The 21,634-nt window shown below is 36.1% G+C and overlaps 1 protein-coding gene across 4 annotated transcripts in view; it reads left to right on the top strand.

Annotated features, from left to right (window-relative positions):
• BBS12 (Bardet-Biedl syndrome 12) overlaps positions 1 to 21,634 on the top strand; it is a 71,512-nt gene that overhangs the window by 24,800 nt on the left and 25,078 nt on the right. Inside the window, exon 3 of one of the 4 annotated variants that reach the window (XR_015250248.1) lies at positions 18,223 to 19,702. The exons of the other annotated variants lie outside the window; for them this stretch is intronic. The gene's annotated coding sequence lies outside the window, so the exon portion shown is untranslated. Of the gene's footprint in view, positions 1 to 18,222; positions 19,703 to 21,634 lie in introns of those variants that run through there. 4 annotated transcript variants of the gene reach the window in all.

Below are 21,634 nucleotides of genomic sequence, written 5' to 3'. Positions count from 1 at the left end.
TTTTCGTGTGAATTAGCATAAATATAAAGGTAAGGAGATTTAAAGTAAAAGGATAGTGAAAGTTAAAAGCAGTTCCTTTTTTTATTATTGTATATTTTGAGATGGTCAGAGACATGAATCAAAGTCCCAGGTCAGCTTTTAATTAGCTGTGACTTTGGGAAGGTAATTGAAGTTCTCTTGGCCTCTGTTTTCTCACCTTTAAATCACAAAGTTGCATGAGGTCATCCCTATTATACTTTCCAACTCTAAATTTTATGATTCTTGTTACCAACTTAAATCCCTGACATAATCTGAGTGATAGTAAAACTCATTGGAAAGGGGGCAAAAATGTCAAATTGTTCTTTCAAAAGTCTCTGAAAAAAATTCTTAAAAGATTATAATGATTAGATCAGGCTTAAAGTTGATTACAAAAGCTCTAGTGCATGATGTTTATAACATGGGGATTTCAAACACTGGCCAATTATGGATTCAAACCTTTATAATCACTTATTTTATTACAAACCAGAAGTAATACAATAGAGACTTAAATCACTTGTTTCAATGATCTGAAAAAGAATTAACTTAGATTGTTGTCACCATAGCCATATCCATAAATTACAATGAGTTCAAAAGAAGCATATAAGTTATAAATCTGCAAGAAACCAGAATATAAAATATAAAACCCAAAGGAAACAGAATAACATATGTATCCCTTTTGTGGGTGGAAGATAAATTAGCAGATATTTAAAAAAAGAGGAAGGGGGCACCTGGGTGGCTCAGTCAGTTAAGCGTCCGACTCTTGATTTCAGCTCAGGGCGTGATCCCACAGTCATGGGATTGAGTCCTACATCAGGCTCTTGCTGAGCACGGAGCCTGCTTAAGATTTTCTCTCTCCCTCTGTCCTTCCCCTGCACTCTCTCTCAAAATAAATAAATAAATAAATAAATAAATAAATAAATAAATAAAGTAGAGGAAGCCATTAAATACAAGATTTTTTTTCATACTACAAGAATAAAAACATTTTGAAATGACAGGAAGAACTAAATGTGGCATACTATTAAAGGCTTATTATTTTAATTTTTTAAGTTTATTTATTTATTTTGAGATAGAAAGAACCAGCAGGGAAGGGGCAGAGAGAGGGGGACAGAGGATCCAAAGTGGGCTTTGCGCTGACAGCAGCAAGCCTGATGTAGGGCTCAAACTCACAAACTGTGAGATCATGACCTGAGTGGAAGTTGGATGCTTAACTAACTGAGCCACCCAGGTGCCCCAAAGGCTTACTATTTTAAATAGTATAAATATGTATAATCCAGGCAGCTGTCAGGGTACCTAAACTCAGGCTAAATCTGACCCAAATCTTAAACCCAGTTGCTCTGATATCAAAAACACTTTCAGGGTGCCTGGGTGGCTCAGTTGGATAAGCATCTGACTCTTGGTTTTGGCTCAGGTGATGATCTCATGATCTCACCTTTCATGAGTTTGAGCCCTGCGTCAGGCTCTGTGCTGTCAATGCAGAGCCTACTTGGGATTCTCTCTCTCCCTCTCTGTCAGCCTCTCTCTCTCTCTCTTTCTCTCTCTCTCTCTCAAAATAAATAAATAAACGTCAAACAAACACTCTGAGTGGAGCACCTGACTGGCTCAGTCAGTGGAATGTGCAATTCTTAATCTCAGGGTTGTGAGTTCAAGCCCCACGTTGGGAAAGTGGATATTACTTAAAAAATAAAAACAACTTCTGGGAATTTTATTGTGTACCCCACACACACAGTTTTGCTTCTGTCTTCTGTATTTTATTGGTAAGCTATTTTTTCTTTCTTCTTCTCATCCTTTACTTCTTCAATCTTAATGTCTACAACTGATCTACCTATTCATATTGTGCACTTAATGAGTTTTTAAAAGTATTTAAGATCTGAGTAAGTTACAGAGAAAGCAGATGTCAAAATGTGGAGTGCTGACCTTTCATTATTTTCTGATTACACCCTTCTTTCTTGCTTTTCCTTTACTGTCCCCCATCCTTTTTTTTTTTTTTTTTAATGTTTATTTTTGAGAGAGAAAGAGAGCATGGAAGAGTGAGGTAGGGACAGAGAGAGAGAGAGACCAAAAATCCAAAGGGGCTCTGTGCTGACAGCAGAGAGCTTGATGCGGCACTGGAACTCAGGAACCATGAGATCGTGATCTGAGCTGAAGTCAAACGCTTAACCAACTGAGCCATCCCGACACCCCCATCATCCCTCCTCCTTCTTAATTAATAAAATTATCCCTAGTCTCAAAAAGAGCTCTTCTTATATTTGCCCTTGACTACAAACTCCCATTTTCCAAAAAGGACAGCTCTCCCTAAGAGGATATTAGTAAATCGAATTTTCCCCATCTAATTTTACCTATAAGGTTGGCATTAAAATTCCCATTTGAAAAAGAAGAAACGGTTTTCACAAGAAGACATGGAAAAATGCACAACTTTGCTCCGATAATACAGTATATAGAGAAGCAACTTTATAGCAGCATTTCATACTAGTTAGAGAATATATGAAACATAGAACTCAGTGTTGGTATTGTGCAGAAAAGTTTGCATTTATATACAATCCTGGAGAAAATGCAAATTGGTTCAACTTTAAATTGTTCTTGCACAAAGATGATAGTAGTATTATCAAAAATGGAAACAAACCAAATATCCAACAACAAGGGGTATTTAGACAAGTATGATATCTTAATATGAAAGAATGAGCCCTATACTGCTTTTAAAAATGTCAAGTATACATTTTACTTCAACACATAAACAAGTAAATAGTGAAAAACTAAAAAACAAAACTCAAGATAAAATGAAATTTATGGCTATGTAAAAACAATAGCAAAGATTGGAACCCAGAGGAATGTAAATGATTTCATTTCCTATTCATTTGTAAACTTAAGTTCCAAGTTTTAGAAATGACAATAATTCTGTTATAATTAGTCTATCTTGTATTATACCTCTATATACACTAGGACCAATCGTTTAAGTCTATTTGAATTGATTCTAATAGTTCGAACCATCTCCAAAAGATATTTTTTTTCCTTTAGGATTGCTTTAAGTCAAATTTTTCTGATGTATTAATTGAATCTAAGAATAAATTAAGTATCTTTAAAAGCTTAATAGTATGCAACATTCTAAAACTTACTTAGCTGAAGTATAGGCTGAAGAATAGTCACAGCCTAGAGGAGTGTAAGGTGATATGACAACCACATGATAACATGGTATCCTGGATGGCATCTTGGAACAGGAAAAGGACATTTGGTAAAGACAAAGGAAATCAGAACAAAGTATGGATTCTGGATTCTAGTTAATAATTATGTATCAAAACTGGCTCATTAGCTGTAATAAATGTTGAAACTAGATGTGGAGGATATAGATATTCTCTGGACTATTTTTACAGTTTTTGTGTGCATCTAAATTATCCTAAAATTAAAAACTTATTTTAGAAATGTTAGTATGTTTAAACAGCTAACCACCATCCAATATATTGAATTAATGTACTAAATAACAGAACCTAGTTTACTGTTAGTGACCAATTGGTAAGGTGAAAAATTATCAGGTCATATTTAAAATTATGTAATATATCAAGAGAATACTTCAATAAAGGAAGATATCCTTCAATAATGAGAATGACACATTATTAAGAGCTGAGGCTGTACAGAGCCCTATATAAAGCACTATCCTTGCCTTGAGTATATATTAAACTGTCTCCAGCAGGACCAGATAATAGAAATACATTACAAGGGCCCAATGCCAACTCTAGCATCAAATAAAATGTTCTTACTTATCAACATGTAAAGTTGTTACTACTAGACTACATTATATAATTGTATTTTTCAGACTGTTTGGAGTATGTTTTCCTTTTCTGAATTTTTTTTCCTTTTCTATTTTGTTTGCCATTTTTCTTGGCAATTGCATTTAAAAAATTTCCAATGTGTTTATCTGGTGTTGTGAAGAAGATTCTTTGTATATTGTCTACTAGGAATGAAAAAGTAAATTGCGAATTTCAGAGTCTGTTGACAACATTGAAACTGGATTGATGTCTAAAAAAAGTAGACCTGTTTCCTGTGTTAACCTCAGAGCAGGAGGTAGAAAAGGCTACTTCCCAATAGGTTTTCACTTTGGATTGATACCAAATTAAAAGAAATGAGGCAGATGTAATATATTTTTCCTCTCATCACTCTCATTAAATCATACATTAAAATAGTTCCTTTTTAATGTACTGAAAATGTTTTAAACTAGCATTTGTGTTTTCTTATTTAAAAGCAATAGAAACCTCTGTTGATGAAGTCATTTATTTTTTTAGAAATAATTATTGGTTTCCTGCCGTATTTCTGAAACTGCTTTATAAGAAGCACATGTGTCACTTGTCAAAATGCAGACTCTCACGGTCTCAAAAATCTAATTCAGTATGCCTGAGGGTCTAAGAGACTCTGTCTTTTTAATTAGAGCCTTCTTCTGGTCAGGCTGTCTTTTACTGATTAGTTGTTTATGGTAGTTCTTAGTTCTGGCTGCACAATAGAATTATCTGGAGAATTTTTAAAACTACTAAAGCCCTGGTTTACCCTTCCCATACCCCAGATTATAACTTATTTATCTGGAATGGGGCCTACACATCAGTGTTTTTTAACTCTCCCTGGTTGGTACTACTGTGCAACCAGGGTCTAAACCATTAGTTTTGTGTATGGAATCATAATTAATTAGAAAAACCTGTACTTTATGCCTTAGGCTCTATTCAAAATATATATACATATATATATTGGCTACTGATTATAGCACATGAATCTCACAAACATAATGTTAAGAAAAAGAAGCCAAAAGCAAAAGAGAACATTCTAATTGGGACCAACTGCTATTAGGTACAGGGTTTTGTGGGGTAAAGTAGGAGATGGAAATATTCTGGATATAGATAGTGGTAATGGTTGCAAAACAGAGATTATAGTAAAGTGTACACTTTAAAAAGGTGAACTTCATGTTGTGTGAGGTATATCTCAATTTAAAAAGCTACTAAAAAAAGAGAGAACATATGTTTAACCATGCTTGTAAATTTCAAAAACAGACATATCTAAACCAAAGTGTTTGAAATCAAGTTTGTGGTTATCTTTGGGGAGGTGGGAAGGGTAGTGGCTGGTAAGGTGAACAAGGAGGGCTCTGGAAGTGCTGGCAGAGTTATTTCATGACCTGAATCATGGTTACAGGGGTGAATTCATTTTTTGACCATTTATGAATCGTATATTCACGATTTGTGCTCCCAGAAAACGGGGTTGTCAAGTAAAGTTTACAAGATATTTAGACTCCTCCACTTAAGAATACAGGAAAGAATGGCTAAGTAATCTGCCTTAATCTACAACAAAATCACGTCTGATGAGACGAAGATAATGTTTGATGGTACAGGTTTTTTGATATTGGAATTGTTTTCCAAAGACAGCTATATAATCTCTGTCCTTAGAACTCAGGGAAAATAACCTTACAGTAAAATCAGTTCTGTTTTGGGATAGTACCTTGTAGTAATTGGCTAGATGATATTTTGAGACTTGATCTAGGTGTTTGAGTCTACCTTTAGTTTATATTTACTTTTTACTCTGGGAAATAAGCGACAAAATAAAAGAAAAACTTTGAATTCCCATAATAGAATACATGCCAAAGAGAATTAGCTAATTCATATATTTTTTAGTTTCAGCAAAACTTATTGTAAATCGTTCCACCAGTCATCCAACTGAATTTTTCTAAGAGCAGTTTAATGTCCTTTCTTTTATATTATCACCGATATTTTTTTTCTTAATTGCCATTAATATGCTGACAATCCTAGACTGTCCTTACCTTCTCTGCTTATTGCTGCTTTTCCAGGCTCTATGAACTTAGTTGTTCCCACTTTCTTCATATGTTCCAGGGTTTCATCACTTTATTACCTCTTATATTTCTTTAGCTCTGCTCATATTTCTAAGACTTTTGGTTTCCAGTAATGACTATAATATCATGAGGTTCTGGAAAATGTCTACTTCCTTTTGCAACAATGCTTGTCGGCTACAACACTATGGTTCAACATCGACTCCTTTGGTTCCAGGATTATGTCTTTAGAATTGAGTCAATTCAACCTTGCCCCTGATTTCATAAGCTCTGTTTTGCATGCCATCTATTCCCTTTGAAATCTTTTCATGAATCTCCAGAACTCTTTCTTATTCCATTAGCCACTTGTAGACTATGCTTTTATATTCTTATATCTAATGTTTGTTTTTGCTTTTTGTTTTTGTTTTTGTTTTTACAAAGAAAACAAACATCATCTTAAATTTGCTTTGTTCTTAATTGTTCTGATTTTTCTGAGGACATCACTATAATATAAATACCCAGGATATTAGCCAGATTCAGAAATGAGTAATTTTTTTCCAGTTCTTAATTTTTCCAATTGTTTCTTCATTGGTTGATAAATCTTATGTCAATTATTTTATTAATGATGTTATTTGTGTTCACTTAAGGAAAATTAAATTACAAAAAGAAGGGTACATCTTGTTTCTTAGCTACTAAGTAAATATATATTTTGTATATATTCTCCATTATTTGGAGTCAAACCCTTGTAGCCATAGATAATTTTGTGGCTAGGAAGAATTTTATAGATTCTTTTTTTCTAATCTCCTTGTCTAGAGATGAGGAAATTGAGACCCAGAGAAATCTATATAGTTAATTACTGATAAAGTCATTTTTCTTCCACATTCTTGTTTTATTTACCTCTTTTTTTCTATGCAACATTTTTAACACATAGGCACGCTAAGTCATTTTGGCATTTTTTTCTCTTAATTTCTTTAAAACTTTTTGGTAAATTATTTAGTTCTTTTTTAGTACCATTCAAGCTAACTATTTCAGCATGATTTATTTTTTTTTTAATTTTTTTTGTTTATTTATTTATTTTTGAGAGACAGACAGAGAGTGAGAGGGGGGGAGGGACAGAGAGAGAGAAAGAGAAAGAGAAAATCCCAAGCAGGCTCCACTCTGTCAGCATGAAGCCTGATGTGGGGCTTGAACTCACAACTGGTGAGATCATGACCTGAGCTGAAACCAAGAGTCACGCTTAACTGACTGAGCCACCCAGGTGCCCCTATTTTAGCACCATTTAATACATCGTTATATTAGCACAACTTTAAGAACTTCCTCAGGGGCACCTGGGTGGCTCAGTCAGTTAACTGTCCTTTTTGCAGCTCAGGGCATGATCTCATGGTTCACAAGTTCGAGCCCCACATCAGGTTCTATACTGACAGCTCAGAGCCTGGAGCCTGCTTCAGATTCTGTCTCCATCTCTCTGCCCCTCCCCTGCTGGTGCTCTGTGTGTCTCTCTCTCTCTCTCAAAAATATAGAAACATTAAAAAAAAAAGAACTTCCTCACAACAAAGCACTTTTCTTTGTTGCTGTTGCTTTTTAATGTATTATATTTTTCTCCATACTTACTGAATGCTCCAAATCTAGCCACCCCCAGAAAAGACCCATCCCTTCACACTCTCATATTCTATTTCCTTTTTTAGATACATTGGATAATAGTTCACAGGGACACCTTGGTTACTCAGTCAGTTAAGCTTCTGACTTGATTTTGGCTCAGGTTATGATCTCACTGTCATGAGATCAAGCCCTGCATCAGGCTCTGCACTGAAAGCATGGAACCTGCTTGGGATTCTCTCCCTCTCTCTCTGCCCCTCCCCTGCTCATGCACTGGTGCATGAGTACGCTAACATTCTCTCTCACACAATAAATAAATAAATAAACTTAAAAAAAAAAAACAAAAAACCGAGGTCAAATTTCACCTAAAAGTGTGAGTCCTTTTCCGTTTTTAAAATCTTTTTGGGTTATTTTGTTCCTCTTGGTTCCATTGACTGCATTAAGAATTGTTGATGGCTCCATCCCTCTTAAAACCTTCTCCTAGCTGATCTCATAGAATCAAAGGCTTCTTTTTTTTTAAAGAAAGAATGCGGGGTCCCTTGGGCTCTCCTGCTCCTCCCTTCTCCATGTCATGGCCTCAAAGGTTCTGCAAATCCCTATGACTCTTTAGAGCAGCACCAGAAACTCGCTGAGCTAGACATTTCCCATGGTCCTGTCAGGCTTTAAAATACTATGTTCTAGAAGCAGTACCGAGATCTTTTTTTAAACAGTATTATTACCCCAAGTATTATTTAATGACAAAAAATTTTTTCATTTGATTCAATTTTTCTTTGTACTTTTAACACGATGTTTGCATTGTAAAACAGATTCAAATTGAATTCCTGAAGAAATAGAACAAAGGACAAAGTAAATTGGAACCCAAATCCATCATTTTCCTTTTTCTTTTTTTTTTTTTCCAACTTAAGTCCAACAACACTAAACAGATGGTGAGAAATTAATACCCAGAATTTTAAATGACATGGGTTCTTCATCTTGTCAGGAGACTGCCATTCTTGAGTCTGCTGGGAGAAGGGGAAATCATTACATGAGAACCAGTTATACAAGTTAAGTACTGAACTTTCACTTTCAGAACAGTCGTCCAGTTAGTTTGTCTTTAAGGTCACTGGTATAACCTGAACTTGGATTGATGATTGTACCTAACAAGAAGCATTTACATAGCATTTATTTCATTTAAATCACCATGCATTTTCTTTACTGTTATTGATCTACCAGACAAGAGGAAGGTTAGCATACTATTTCTGTTCTTTAAGTGGTTACTTTTAAATTTTAATATGCATATTTAATTTAATGAAGTTTAATTGATATATAATCCTCCTACCAAACAATGATCTTTAATGTGCAATTGACTTTTTTCCATGCCTATCCCTGGATCAGATGTTGGGATTTTCTGAGCCACATTATATGGCTGAAAGGCCATTTCTGGGTCTCTCAGACCCACAGGTTTATGAAAGGACCTCTGCTCTATTACCCTACATGCAAAGGGCCATATATACCTTGACTTCTTTCCTCCCGTGATTATGATCTCCAGCTCTGTAGCTATATATCTTGTTCTAATGCCCCTGTGACTGCTTTTAGCTCTCGCACTTCCTCCCCATCCTGGATTATTTCCTCTATATTACATTATTTGGAGATCTCCCTTTCTTATGTTGAAACCTATGTTAAAACATTTAAAACTTTATGGAAGGAGTAGATCTCCAATGTTGGTTTAGTCTACATATTAACTGGAAATTTCAGAGATGCTTTATTAACTTCTCTACAGATGTGGAGGCAAGCATACAGAAGTTACGACGACTAGCCCATGCCAGTATTGAAAAAGAATAAGCAGACTTTATTTCAGATCTTATCATTCCAACTCCCGTATTATTTCCCTAATATTGGGGTTCTTTTGTCCGTCCTCCTTACTGATCCCTTAAAGTTGTTCCTTGATTCCTATTGACTCATAGAACACTAGTCAAATTTTACGCTTCCAAAGAAAGTCCTATGCATTCATTATCATCCCAGAAGCTCTAGCTCCATTTTTGCCAGTATAATTTTTTTTAAGTTTACTTATTTTTAGAGAAAGAGAGAGAGGGTAAGCAGGGGAGGGGTAGAGAGAGGGAGAGAAAGAAGCCCAAGCAGGCTCCACACTGTCAGCACACAGCCCAGCATGGGGGTCAATCTTACAAACTGTGAGATCCTGACCTGAGTTGCAATGAAGAGTCAGTCGCTTAACCAACTAAGCCACCCAGGTGCCCTGCCAATATAATTTTTTAAAGCCATGTTAAGTACTGAACTTAACAGCTTTTTTTCCAAGTCCAGTATCAGGGGAAAAAAAGTAGATGCAAAGGTTTTAGATGAATCATGAAAACTAAGGTTTACTTTAGTCCTTTTTTTACCTCTTGTAGCCTGATACAGAGCCTTTCTTACTCACAAATAAGAACTAGTCTCTGGACTCCTATGAACCATGCATGAGAGAGCTAGCATCCATAGCCATCAGTATAATTAGCTTTTGAAAAATTATACCTCCATGCTATTTTTTAAAATTTTTAAAAATGTTTTATTATTTATTTTTGAGAGAGAGAGAGAGAGAGAGAGAGAGCATGAGTGGGGGGGGGGGGGGGAGAAAGAGAGGGAGACACAGAATCCAGAGCAGGCTCCAGGCTTTGAGCTGTCAGCGCAGAGCCTAACTCAGGGCTTGAACTCACAAACTGTGAGATCATGACCTGAGCCAAAGTCAGATGCTCAACCTACTGAGCCACCCAGGTGCCCCCCTCCATGCCATTTTTAAAAGCATACTCTTGGGGCACCTGGGTGGCACAGTCGGTTAAGCGTCCGACTTCAGCCGGGTCACGATCTCGCGGTCCGTGAGTTCGAGCCCCGCGTCAGGCTCTGGGCTGATGGCTCAGAGCCTGGAGCCTCTTTCCTATTCTGTGTCTCCCTCTCTCTCTGCCCCTCCCTCGTTCATGCTCTGTCTCTCTCTGTCCCAAAAATAAATAAACGTTGAAAAAAAAATTAAATAAATAAAATAAAAGCATACTCTTCCTCTGAAGAATTATTCTGATCTTCACTATAACAAATATTTTCGCTGTCTCAGCTCAAACTGTGACACACTCAGCTTGCACTAATACACATGTTTCTTAATGTTCCTATTCATCCAATAATCTTTTTTTTTTTTTTTTTTTTTTTTTTTTTTTTTTTTTTTACTGTTATCCCTGGTTAAGCATTAGAATCACAGGGATGAGGGAGGGAGCAAGTTCACTGTGAAATCAGTGCCAGCATAGTCATATGCAGATTATGCTATGGAGTAAGAAGGAACAGTTACTCCTTTGGAGACAGAAGGGGTAAGGTTAGAAAGAGGCAACAGCACATGCAAAGTTATGGAAATCAGGGCACCTCCCAGAAACTGCAAGTCTGTCTGGGGCTGGGGATCTAAGATAGGAAGGAAGACTGGCAGAGAGGGTCCCAGAGAGGCTGGCAAGGGCTGGGCTGTTTGCCCCAGGTTCAGGTGTTTGTGTTTCATTCTGGAAGCACTGGGCAGCCTTGGAATAATTTTAGGCAGAGAAGTGGATTAAAGTAGGGAAAGCTGGAGCCAAGGAGACACACGGGGTAATTATAATGCATGGCTTATGGTTAGCACTCAGTGAATGTCGGTTGAATTATTACATTTAGAAGAAAAATGTTTATTTATTTTTGAGAGAGAGAGAGAGAAACGGGATGGGGAGGGGCAGAGAGAAGGAGAGGATCCGAAGCGGGCTCTGCAGACATCAGAGAGCCCGATGCATGGCCCAAATTCATGAACCGTGAGATCACGACCTGAGCCAAAGTCAGACACTTAACTGACTGAGCCACCCAGGTGCCTTGAATTACATTTTTGTTCATGGATGAGTACCCCATCCTCATATTGGCCTGCACAAATTTAAAAATTTTAAGTGTGGAAGAATAAATGATGTCTGTAAAAGGTAGAAACTAGTTTGGCTAGACCACTTTCCTTGTTTACGCTTCACATGCTCAAATATCCTCTCAATAAAAACAGGCTCATTTAGCTTGCTATTTACTTAGAGCAAAAGTAGTTCTCTATCTGACCTGAGTGGGCAGAATCCTTGCTTAGTTTTTGAACACAGGATGTGTTCACAGGTAGTTTTTGATTACTCAAAGCCTCTGTTACTCTATTTATAAACCAAGTCCTTTGCTTTTCTTCTTATTCCTTCTGATGTCTAATGTTTTACATTCACATTTAAGGACTCTTCCCATTCACAGATAGTGGGGAGAATGAAAGAAGAAAATAAGTCAATTTTTGTAAACATTTTTGGAGTAAGAATTTTCACTAAAAGTTTCCCTAAATTCTACGTGTTTCTCTAAAGACTTTAATATCAGAGGTATATTTATGTACTTCGGGAATCTGGTTCTTTTGTAGAGAAAATATCCATCCCACCCAAATTCTGTTTATTTGGAAAACTATTTACTTAGCAATAAAATTAAACTCCCAGTGTTACTGACTTATTTTTCTGACTTTTTTTTTCTTTATGGACAGTTAACAATAAAAAGAAAAAAGAGAATTCATGAGTTTTGTCTTAAATATTTCAATAACTTCAAACAATTTATGCCGAAGTATCTATACTTTCATTGACATATGAGTTAAAATTTCAAATATTTGCTCTACCTTAGTTTCTAAGCCAACTCAGACTATCTTTTCAAAGTATATATAGGTTTTATATTTGCTGAGATGCATTTATTGATGGTACAGATGAACTTGCAGAGGTTAGAGGCATGGCTAACATAACTGAAGCATTGATAATCCATGTATTTATTACTGAAGATGAGACTTGGGATAGGGTGGGGAACAGAAAATGTGTCAAATTTTCATCCCACTTTAACTACAGAATTATGGTTTGTTTTTAATACTTTATGACAAGTTTTTTTTTTTTTTTTTCCATTACCTACCTGTGTCAAACAGACAGCAGGCAAGGCCACAGCCAAGGCCTGCCAGAATTGGCCAGTAAAGACACTGAGCCCTTTTTAGCTTTAGAGGATTTATTACTTACATAGACAGAGAAGAGTAGCCAAAGGTGCTTGTTTCACAGCCCAAGAGGGATGGCACGGAAACTAAAGGGCCAGATGATTACAAAACGAATTGAAATACTCTCTTGCCAAGCAGGGAATTCTAGATTGCAACTATACAGTTTTATAGCCTACATTTCTGTCTAAAGGGGAGTGAGGCAGAAAGCCTCACACCTCATCAGAACCTGGGAGGCAATGAAAAACTGCCTCATGTCTGTTTCCCTGACAGATAGAAAAGCAAGTGAGAAATTTCCTGGTAACCCCTCCTCACAAGCCTTCAGGTTCTCGTGTTTCAAAAAGACCCTAAGGAGAATCCACCAGACCCAGGGCAAGCTGACAACCAAACCCAGTCACCAAGGTGCCATGACAGAGCTGTTCCCCCATAATTTACAGGTTACCTCCCCTACCTGCAGAGTCACCTATCTCTTCTGCTCTTCAATGATATTTTCTTCATTTCTCCCCTTTCCTATTGGTGAAATAAAGCTGTATGGTCTATCTTCATAGAACTTACTCACTGTCTGTTTTCCTTAATTCACTACCTTTTCCTAAATTATCTAGTATTTCCTATGAGGCTGGCAGGAATAAGAAGAAAAAAATATGAACTATATATTTCTGTGTAATTAGCCACACCAAAACTTAGTGTTTAAACCAACAATACTTTGCTATTTCTCCAATTCTGTGTGTCAGCTGGGTGAGACTGGTTTTGCCTGGGCTCATAGTTGAAGATTCAAGATGGCCTCAGGCACATGTCTGGCAGCTGACGCTTCTTCTCTGGCCTCTCATCCTCAGTAAGCTAGACTGACTGTCTTACATGTCAGTCTCAGGGCTGCATTCTCCAAGAACCAAGGCAGAAGCTTCAGGTCTAGTTTGGAAGTCATAACTTCACTTCTACCATATTCTTTTGGTCAAAGCAAGTGACAAGAACAGTCTAGATTTAAAGGGTAGGGAATAGACTCCTCTTTAAAAGATGAGTTGCAAAAAGAGTGTGCCTGTGTTTTTCAGTCTGCAATGTAAACAGACTTGAGTAAGTGCCTTCAGGTAAATAGGTTCACTGAAGCCCAAACAGAATCTGACTTGACTTTTTATTCATGTAAGTAAGAATGACACTTGACTAAATATCTTCAATTCTGATCACAGCAATAAAATCACTGTAATGCTAGCAGATCACAGGATAGAAAATGAAGGAAATTGTCATAGGCCCAAAAAATATTTGCAAGAGGAAGTGGAGGTACTAAGTCTTATTTCTGTAGGCAAAGTGACCGAAGTGTGGTTTCCAAACCTCGGAGAGTTATTCCAAACCTCTTTAGTTAATAATAGAATGGAGAACACCAGCCAGAGATTCTGTTACTTACAGGGAATTTGAAAATTAACTCTCTTAAGTAATGATTGGTTGGCTAACACTCACTGACAGAAGTTTGCATTTTTACCACCTACCTTGCATAACTGATGAAAGGGGAATGAGATAATTAATGTAATGTGCCTACTGCAATACCTGGCTTACCTTTGTCTCTAAAAAAATATATTTGTTACTATTATTTTATTTGAGGCTTCAAGAATTTACATTGTTTAATGATAGATATTTTATTAGGTACATTGTTAATATATTTTATAGTCAAAGTGGATGCTTAATAAACTTGCTTTAAAAACTTTTCAAGCTAAAACTATCATTGCCATATTCTGTGGGGTAAAAATGTAGAACCTCCATTTTCTAGTTGTTCATATGTTGGAAACTGACCTCTGACAATTGCAATAACCAGTTATTGATGTGTGACAGAACATGAGCAGGGGAGGATACATGAGAGGAGACAGACAGACAGACCCAACAGACAGAATCTTAAGCAGGTTCCCGGCTCTGAGCTGTCAGCACAGAGCCCCACGCAGGGCTTGAACTCACACACGAGCTGTGAGATCATGACCTAAGTTGAAGTTGGATGCTTAACCAACTGAGCCACCCAGGCACCCCTGCAAATAACTTCTTGATTCTGTAAGTTGCCTTTTAGTTTTCTTGATGGGCAACTTTGCAGTGCAAAAGCTTTTTATTTTGATGTAGTCCTAATAGTTTATTTTTGCTTTTGTTTCTTTTGCCTTAGGAGACATACCTAGAAAAATGTTGCTATTGGCAGATGTCTCAGATATTACTGCCTGTGTTCTCTTCCAGGATGTTTATGTTTTCCGGTCTCCATTGAATCCATTTTAAGTTTATTTTTGTATATGATATTAGAAAGTAGTCCAGTTTCATTCTTTTCTATGTAGCTGTCCAGTTTTCCCAGCACCATTTATTGAAAAGGCTGTCTTTTCCCCATTACATATTCTTGCCTTTTTTGTCATGGATTCATTGGCCATGTAATTGTGGGTTTATTTCTGGGGTCTTTACTCTGTTCCGTTGACTTACATATCTATTTTTGTGCCAGGACCATACTGTTTAAATTACTACAGATTTGTAGTACATCTTGAAATCTGGGATTGTGATACCTCTAGCTTTGTTCTTCTTTTTCAAGATTGCTTTTGCTATTTAGGGTCTTTTATGGTTCCATACAAATTCCAGTATTATTTATTCTGGTTTTGTGAAAGATGCTCTTGGCATTTTCATAAGGATTGCTTTGAATCTCTAGATTGCTTTGTGTAATATGGACATTTTGACAATATTAATTCTTACAATCCACAAGCATAGAATCTCTTTTTATTTGTGTAATCTTCAATTTCTCTCAACAGTGTTTTATAGTTTTCAGAGTACAAGCCTTTCACCTCCTTGATTAAGTTTATTCTGGGTACTTTATTATTTTTGGTGCAATTGTAAATGGTATTTTTTTTTTTTAATTTCTCTTTCTGTGACTTCATTGTTAGTGTATAAAAACGCTACTGAGTTCTGGGCATTAATTTTGTATCCTGTCACTTTACTGAAATCATTTATTACTTCTAGTAGTTTTTTGGTGAACTCTTTTAGGACTTTTTATGTGTACATCATGCCATCTGCGAATAGTGACAATTTAATTTCTTTACCAGTATGGATGCCTCTTATTTCTTTTGCTTGTCTGATTGCTGTGTCTAGGACTTCCAGTACTATGTTGAATAAAAATGGCAACAGCGGACATCTTTGTCTTGTTCCTGACCGCAAAAGGAAAGTTTTCAGGTTTTCACCATTGAGGATGATGTTAGCTGTAGGTTTTCATATATGGCCTTTATTATGTTGAAGGATATTCCCTCTAACCCCATCTGGTTGAGGGGTTTTCTCATGAATGGGTGTGAAATCTTGTCAAATTCTTTTTCTGCATCTATTGAGATCATATGATTTTTATCCTTCATTTTGTTGATGTGGTATATGATGTTGATTGTTTGGGGAATAATTGAACCATCCTTGCATCCTGGGAATAATTCCCACTGGATCATGGTGAATCATCCTTTTAATGTATTGTTGTATGTAGTTTGCTAGTATTGTGTTGAAGATTTTTGCATTTATGTTCATCAGGGATATTGGCCTATAGTTTCCCTTTTCTGTGGTGTCTTTGTCTGGTTTTGGTCTCAGGGTAATGCTGGCCTGATAGGATATATTTGGACGCTTTGCTTCCTCTTCTGTTTTTTTTGGAATAGTTTGATGAGAATAGGTATTGGCTCTTTAAATGTCTGGTAGAATTCACATGTGAATCTATCTGGTAGATAGATAGATAGATAGATAGATTCTTGATTACCAATTCAATTTCATTATTTATAATCAATCTATTCAGATTTTCCATTTCTGCCTGGTTCAAACATTTTGCAAGATTATATGCTTCTAGAAATTTATACTTTCCTTCTGGGTTCTGCAGCTTTTTAGCATATAACCTTTCATATTATTCTTTTATAATCCTTTGTGTTTCTATGATGTCAGTTATTACTTCTTTTCTCTAGCTTCTGATTTATTTTGGTTCCTTTTTCTTTTTTCTTGATGAGTCTGGCTAAAGGTTTGTCAGTTTTGTTTTGTTTGTCAGTTTGTCAGTTTTGTTTGTCTTCAAAGAACCAGCACTTTGTTTAGCGAATTTTTCTACTGGGTTTTTTGTTTGTTTGTTTGTTTGTTTGTTTTGTTTTGTTTTTTAGTCTCTAAATCATTTATTTCTGCTCTATCTTTATTTTTCTTCTTTTCTACTCATCTTGGGCTTTGCTTTTTCTTCTTTTTCTAATTTCTGTAGGCATAATATTGGATCGTCTATTTGAGTTTTTTCTTGTTTCTTGATGTAGGCCTGTATTTCTATCTACTTCCCTCTTAGAACTGCTTTCACTGTGTCCTGGAGGTTTGGGGCCATTGTGTTTTCATTTTCATTTGTCTCCATATATTTTTTTTAAATTTCTTCTTTGATTGCTTCATTGACCCGTTGGTTGTTTAGTATCATGTTGTTTCGTCTCCACATGTTTGGGTTTTTCTAGTTTTTTTCTTGTTACTTATTTCTAGTTTCACACTATTGTGGTCAGAAAAGATGCATGGTATGATTTCAATCTTCTTAAATTTATTGAGGCTTGTTTTTTGGCCTAATATGTGATCTGTTCTGGAGAATGATCCATGTGCACTTGAAAAGAATGTGCATTTCATTGTTTTTGGATGAAATGTTCTGTATATGTCTATTATATCCATCTGGTCCAGTGTGTCATTCAAAGACATTGTTTCCTTATTGATTTTCTGTCTGGATGATCTATCCACTGATGTAACTGGAGTGTTAAAGTCCCCTACTATTATTGTATTATCTCAGTTTCAATCTGTATGTCCATTAATATTTGCTTTATGTATTTAGGTGCTTTCATGTGGGGTGCATATATATATATATATATATATATATATATATATACAATTGTTACATCCTCTTGTTGGATTGATCCCTTTATCATTATGTAATACTCTTCTTGTCTCTTATTATAGTCTTTTTTTTTAAGTCTATTTTGGGGGTGCCTGGGTGACTCAGTTAAGTGTCTGACTCTTGGTTTCAGTTCAGGTCATGATCTCACAGTTCATGGGTTTGAGCCCACATTGGACTTTGCACTGACAGCATGGAGCCTGCTTGGGATTCTCTCTCTCTCACTCTCTGTCTCTCTCTGCCCCTCCCCAACTTGTGCTGTCTCTGTCTCTTTCAAAATAAATAAACTTTATAAATAAATAAATAAATAAATAAATAAATGTAAATAAATATAAAAATTAAAATAACTGAAAAAAGTATATTTTGTTTGGTATAAATATTGCTACCTCAGGTTTTTGTTTGTTTCCATTTGTATTTCCATTTGTATGTGTCTTTAGGTCTGAGGTGAGTCTCTTATATGAAGCATACAGGTTGGTCCTGTGTTTTTTTTGTTTTTCAAATTTAATTATTTATTTTGAAAGAGAGAGAGCAAGAGAGTACATGCAGGGGAGGGGAAGAGACAGAGGGAGAGAGAGAATCCCAAGTAGGTTCTGTATTGTCAGCACAGAGCCCAACGTAGGGCTTGGTCCCATGAACCTTGAGATCATGACCTGAGCTGAAACCAAGAGTTGGACACTCAACCCACTGAGCCACCCCAGGTGCCCCTCAGTCTTGTTTTTGTTTTTTGTTTTTTGTTTTTTTATCCATTCTGCCACTCTGTTTTTTGATTGGAGCATTTAGGCCATTTACATTAAGGTGATTATTGATAGATATGTACTTATTGCCATTTTTAAAATTTGTTTTCTGGTTGTTTTTATAGTTCTTTGTTTTCTTATTCTCTTGCTCTCTTTCTTTGTGCATGATAAGTACCTATAGTGTTTTGTTTGGCTTTCTTTGTCTTTATTTCTTTATGTATCATAGGTTTGGGTTTGTGGTTACCCAGAGGTTCATATATAACATCCTAAGTAAATACCAGCCATGTTGATTTGATGGTCATTTAAGTGAAGCAGATTCTCAAAAAGAAGAAGAAGAAGAAGAAGAAGAAGAAGAAGAAGAAGAAGAAAATAAAGAAAAGATCTTTCTCTTTCTTTTTCTTTTTCCTCCCTTATTCCTCCCTTTTTACTCCCATCACATTTTATGTTGTCATATTTTACATCTTATTATTCATATTTGTCTTATGTCTAATTATGGCCATTCCTTTTCCACTTAAAGAAGTCCCTTTAACATTCTTGTAAGGCTAGTTTAGTGGTGATAAACTCCTTTATCTTGTTTGTCTGGGGAACTCTATCTCTCCTTAAAATCTGAATGATAACCTTGCCAGGTAAAGTAGGTTATAGGTTTTTTCCTTTTAGTACGTTGAATATTTCATGCCATTCCTTTCTGACTTGTGAAGTTTCTGTTGAAAAATCACTTGATAGCCTTATAGGTTTTTCCTTGTAGGTAACTTTGTTACCAACTTTCTTGTTACCAGAAAGCACAGAGAGTTCCAAACAAGATGAACCCGAAGACGTCCACACCATGGCACATAATAATTAAAATGTCAAAGTTTAAAGATAAAGAGAGAATTTTAAAAGCAGCAAGAGAGAAACAAAAAGTTACCTACAAGGGAAAACGATTTTTATTATTTTATTATTATTATAGGTAATAATGGGATACATTGGATATAAATAAATAAGAGAATGTGATCCTAATATCTGACCCCTTGTTTCATTCTGGAATAAAAAGAGCTGAATTCATCTGTTGCTTTTCTGAACTTTTGTAATCAAATTACCTAATAAATAAACAGGCCAAGTATTGGATGGGGAAATTTTATTCTCCTTCCATTTAACTAATGTTTTACTGATTAAGTTTAAGTTTGTCTCATTTAGACCAAATATATTTCTACTTCTTGCCAAGAATACTTAGAATGATATAAGTGAAAGCTTCCGTAAGAATAAATATTATTAAAGGATGGACAAAAGCTTGAAACTCTGTCTAATGGTTTGATGAGATGGGGATTGGGGAGGGTATGAAGTCCAATGGGGAATTCTCTTCTTTACAACAGCTAGTTTTTGGCCTAAGCTGGGCCATTAAAATACCACTTTCTTCCCCTGTTCTGCAATGGAAAACCACAACAGATAGAGTTCATATACGTTTATGATAGCAAATGAATATCTGTAAATCAAGAAAATACAGGAGCGCCTGGGTGGCTCAGTCAGTTAAGTGTCTGACTTCAACTCGGGTCATGAGTTCAAATCCTGTGTCGGGATCTGTGCTGACAGCTCTGAGCTTCTTCAGATTCTGTGTCTCCCTCTATCTCTGCCCCTCCCCTGCTTGCACTGTCTCTCTCAAAAACAAAATAAACACTAAAGTTTTTTTTTAATAAATAAATAAACATTTAAAAAATTTTAATAATAAAGTACCTTATATTTGTATGTGTAAATATCTCCTTATATGTAACTGTATAATCATCATCATCATTAATAAAAACCACACTTGCCATGTACCACGCACTATTCTAATATGCCATTGTTAATCCTCACAACTCAGTGAGAGAGGTAGCTATGCCCCTGTGCAGAGATGGGATTCCAAGGCACTGAGAGGTCCTTGCCCCACAGTCACACAGCTAGTAAGTGACAGAGCTGAAATTTGCACCCAAGTAGCTTGGCTCCCAAATCTGCCTTCTCAACTACTAGGTCATGATGCCTCCCTGTCATGAGAAGAAAAATGGATGGGGGCGGGGGGGGGGGGGTGGATAAGCAGCAGTTGGTTAATATCTGGAGAATGAAACTGTTGGGAATTTTTATTTTCTACATTAACATGTTTATAACATTTGGATTTTTATAATAAAGTACTGATTTTATAATTCATCAAAAACTACCTATAAATTAGAGAGGGTGTGTAAAACATTAAGCAAATATCTGAGACCATTCACCCTAACTCACTCTTATTAGCTGAAGTTTGGTAAGAAACCATGTTTTCATAAGCAAACTATAGGGCTTATAATGTCACTTCCTCCAGGTCCAATGTTTAGGTGTCACTCATGCTCATTGGTTAGCTAGTTAACCAAGTTCTCTGATTGCAGGTAACTAATACCAATTTTGCTCACTGTGGCACTCTCTTAAAATAGAGTATGATCAGAATTCCTTGTCCCTGCAACTTGCAGTCAGATACCTAAGCCACTGGACTCTGGCTCCTACATTTATGTATGTGATTGAACCTTGCTGCTGCTCTTCTAATGACCATGTTAGCATGAAAACTCTAGCCTGGACATTATGGTCCTGTCCACAAGGATTACTGTTTTAGATCTTCCTCATTTCAGTTGAACAATACCAGCATGCCCTAGTTCAGGGTATACAAGAATATCATAAACTGGGTGGCATAGAAACAACAGAAATTTACTTCTCACAGTTCTGGAGGCTGGGAAGGCCAAGGTCAGATTCGTGTCTGGTGAAAGCTTGTTTCCTGCGTCATAGACTGCCATCTTCTCACTGTGTCTCCACAAGATGGAAGTGGTAAGGTATGTCTCTGGGGTCTCTCTTCTAACGGCATTAATGCCATTCTTGAGGACCTCATCCTCACCACCTAAAGGCCTCAATCACTATTACCATTTCATTGGGGATTAGGATTTCAGCATATGAATATTGGGGAAACACAAACATTCAGTCTATAGCAAGCAACATAGCAAATTTATAAAGCAGAACCTTATAACAATTTCAACACTTCCAAACCCCCAAATTTCAGAGATGTTCCAGACCTAAAGCAGTGCTATAAATAACCTTTCCCTGCATGCAATTCTTATAATATTTTAACACCATTGTCACAATACTATACCATTCTATTATTTATCAGTACATTTATAATAGTGTATACTATTACACACACACACACACACACACACACACACGCTAGGTATTTACCACATTGATGAGGGACGCAGATAATTGAGGTCTGTTCAAAATTTAAACTTTTCACCAGAACATTGTTTGAATAGCTACATTCCTTGTATCTTAAGACTTCTAGTTCTAGTGGCATTTACTCTTTTCATGACAATGGGTTATCATTTAGTAGGACACTGAGGCAAATTTAAAATTATTAAGAATAAGCAATTATAAAAATCTTAAGAGCATCTTTCCCTCTCAAGAAACTAGATCTCTGTCAAGAGCCTAGGTCACCTTCACAGTTAAGATAATGGTAGAATTAACAAATTCAACTTGTTCATGGTTAAATGGTTCATGGTTAAATAAACCTCAGTTGGGTTTATTTAGATACAGTAGCTAGTATATGTGGGCATACACTGAGCATATAGATATGACAAGATGTAACTTTAATAAATGTAGGTATAATAAGAGCT

Source organism: Puma concolor, chromosome B1 (assembly GCF_028749965.1).
Source record: "Puma concolor isolate L17-30 chromosome B1, mPumCon1.1.hap2, whole genome shotgun sequence".
Classification (NCBI taxonomy): domain Eukaryota; kingdom Metazoa; phylum Chordata; class Mammalia; order Carnivora; family Felidae; genus Puma; species Puma concolor.
Note: the sequence above shows the minus strand (reverse complement) of the source record. Positions and strands in the feature narration are given on the sequence as shown.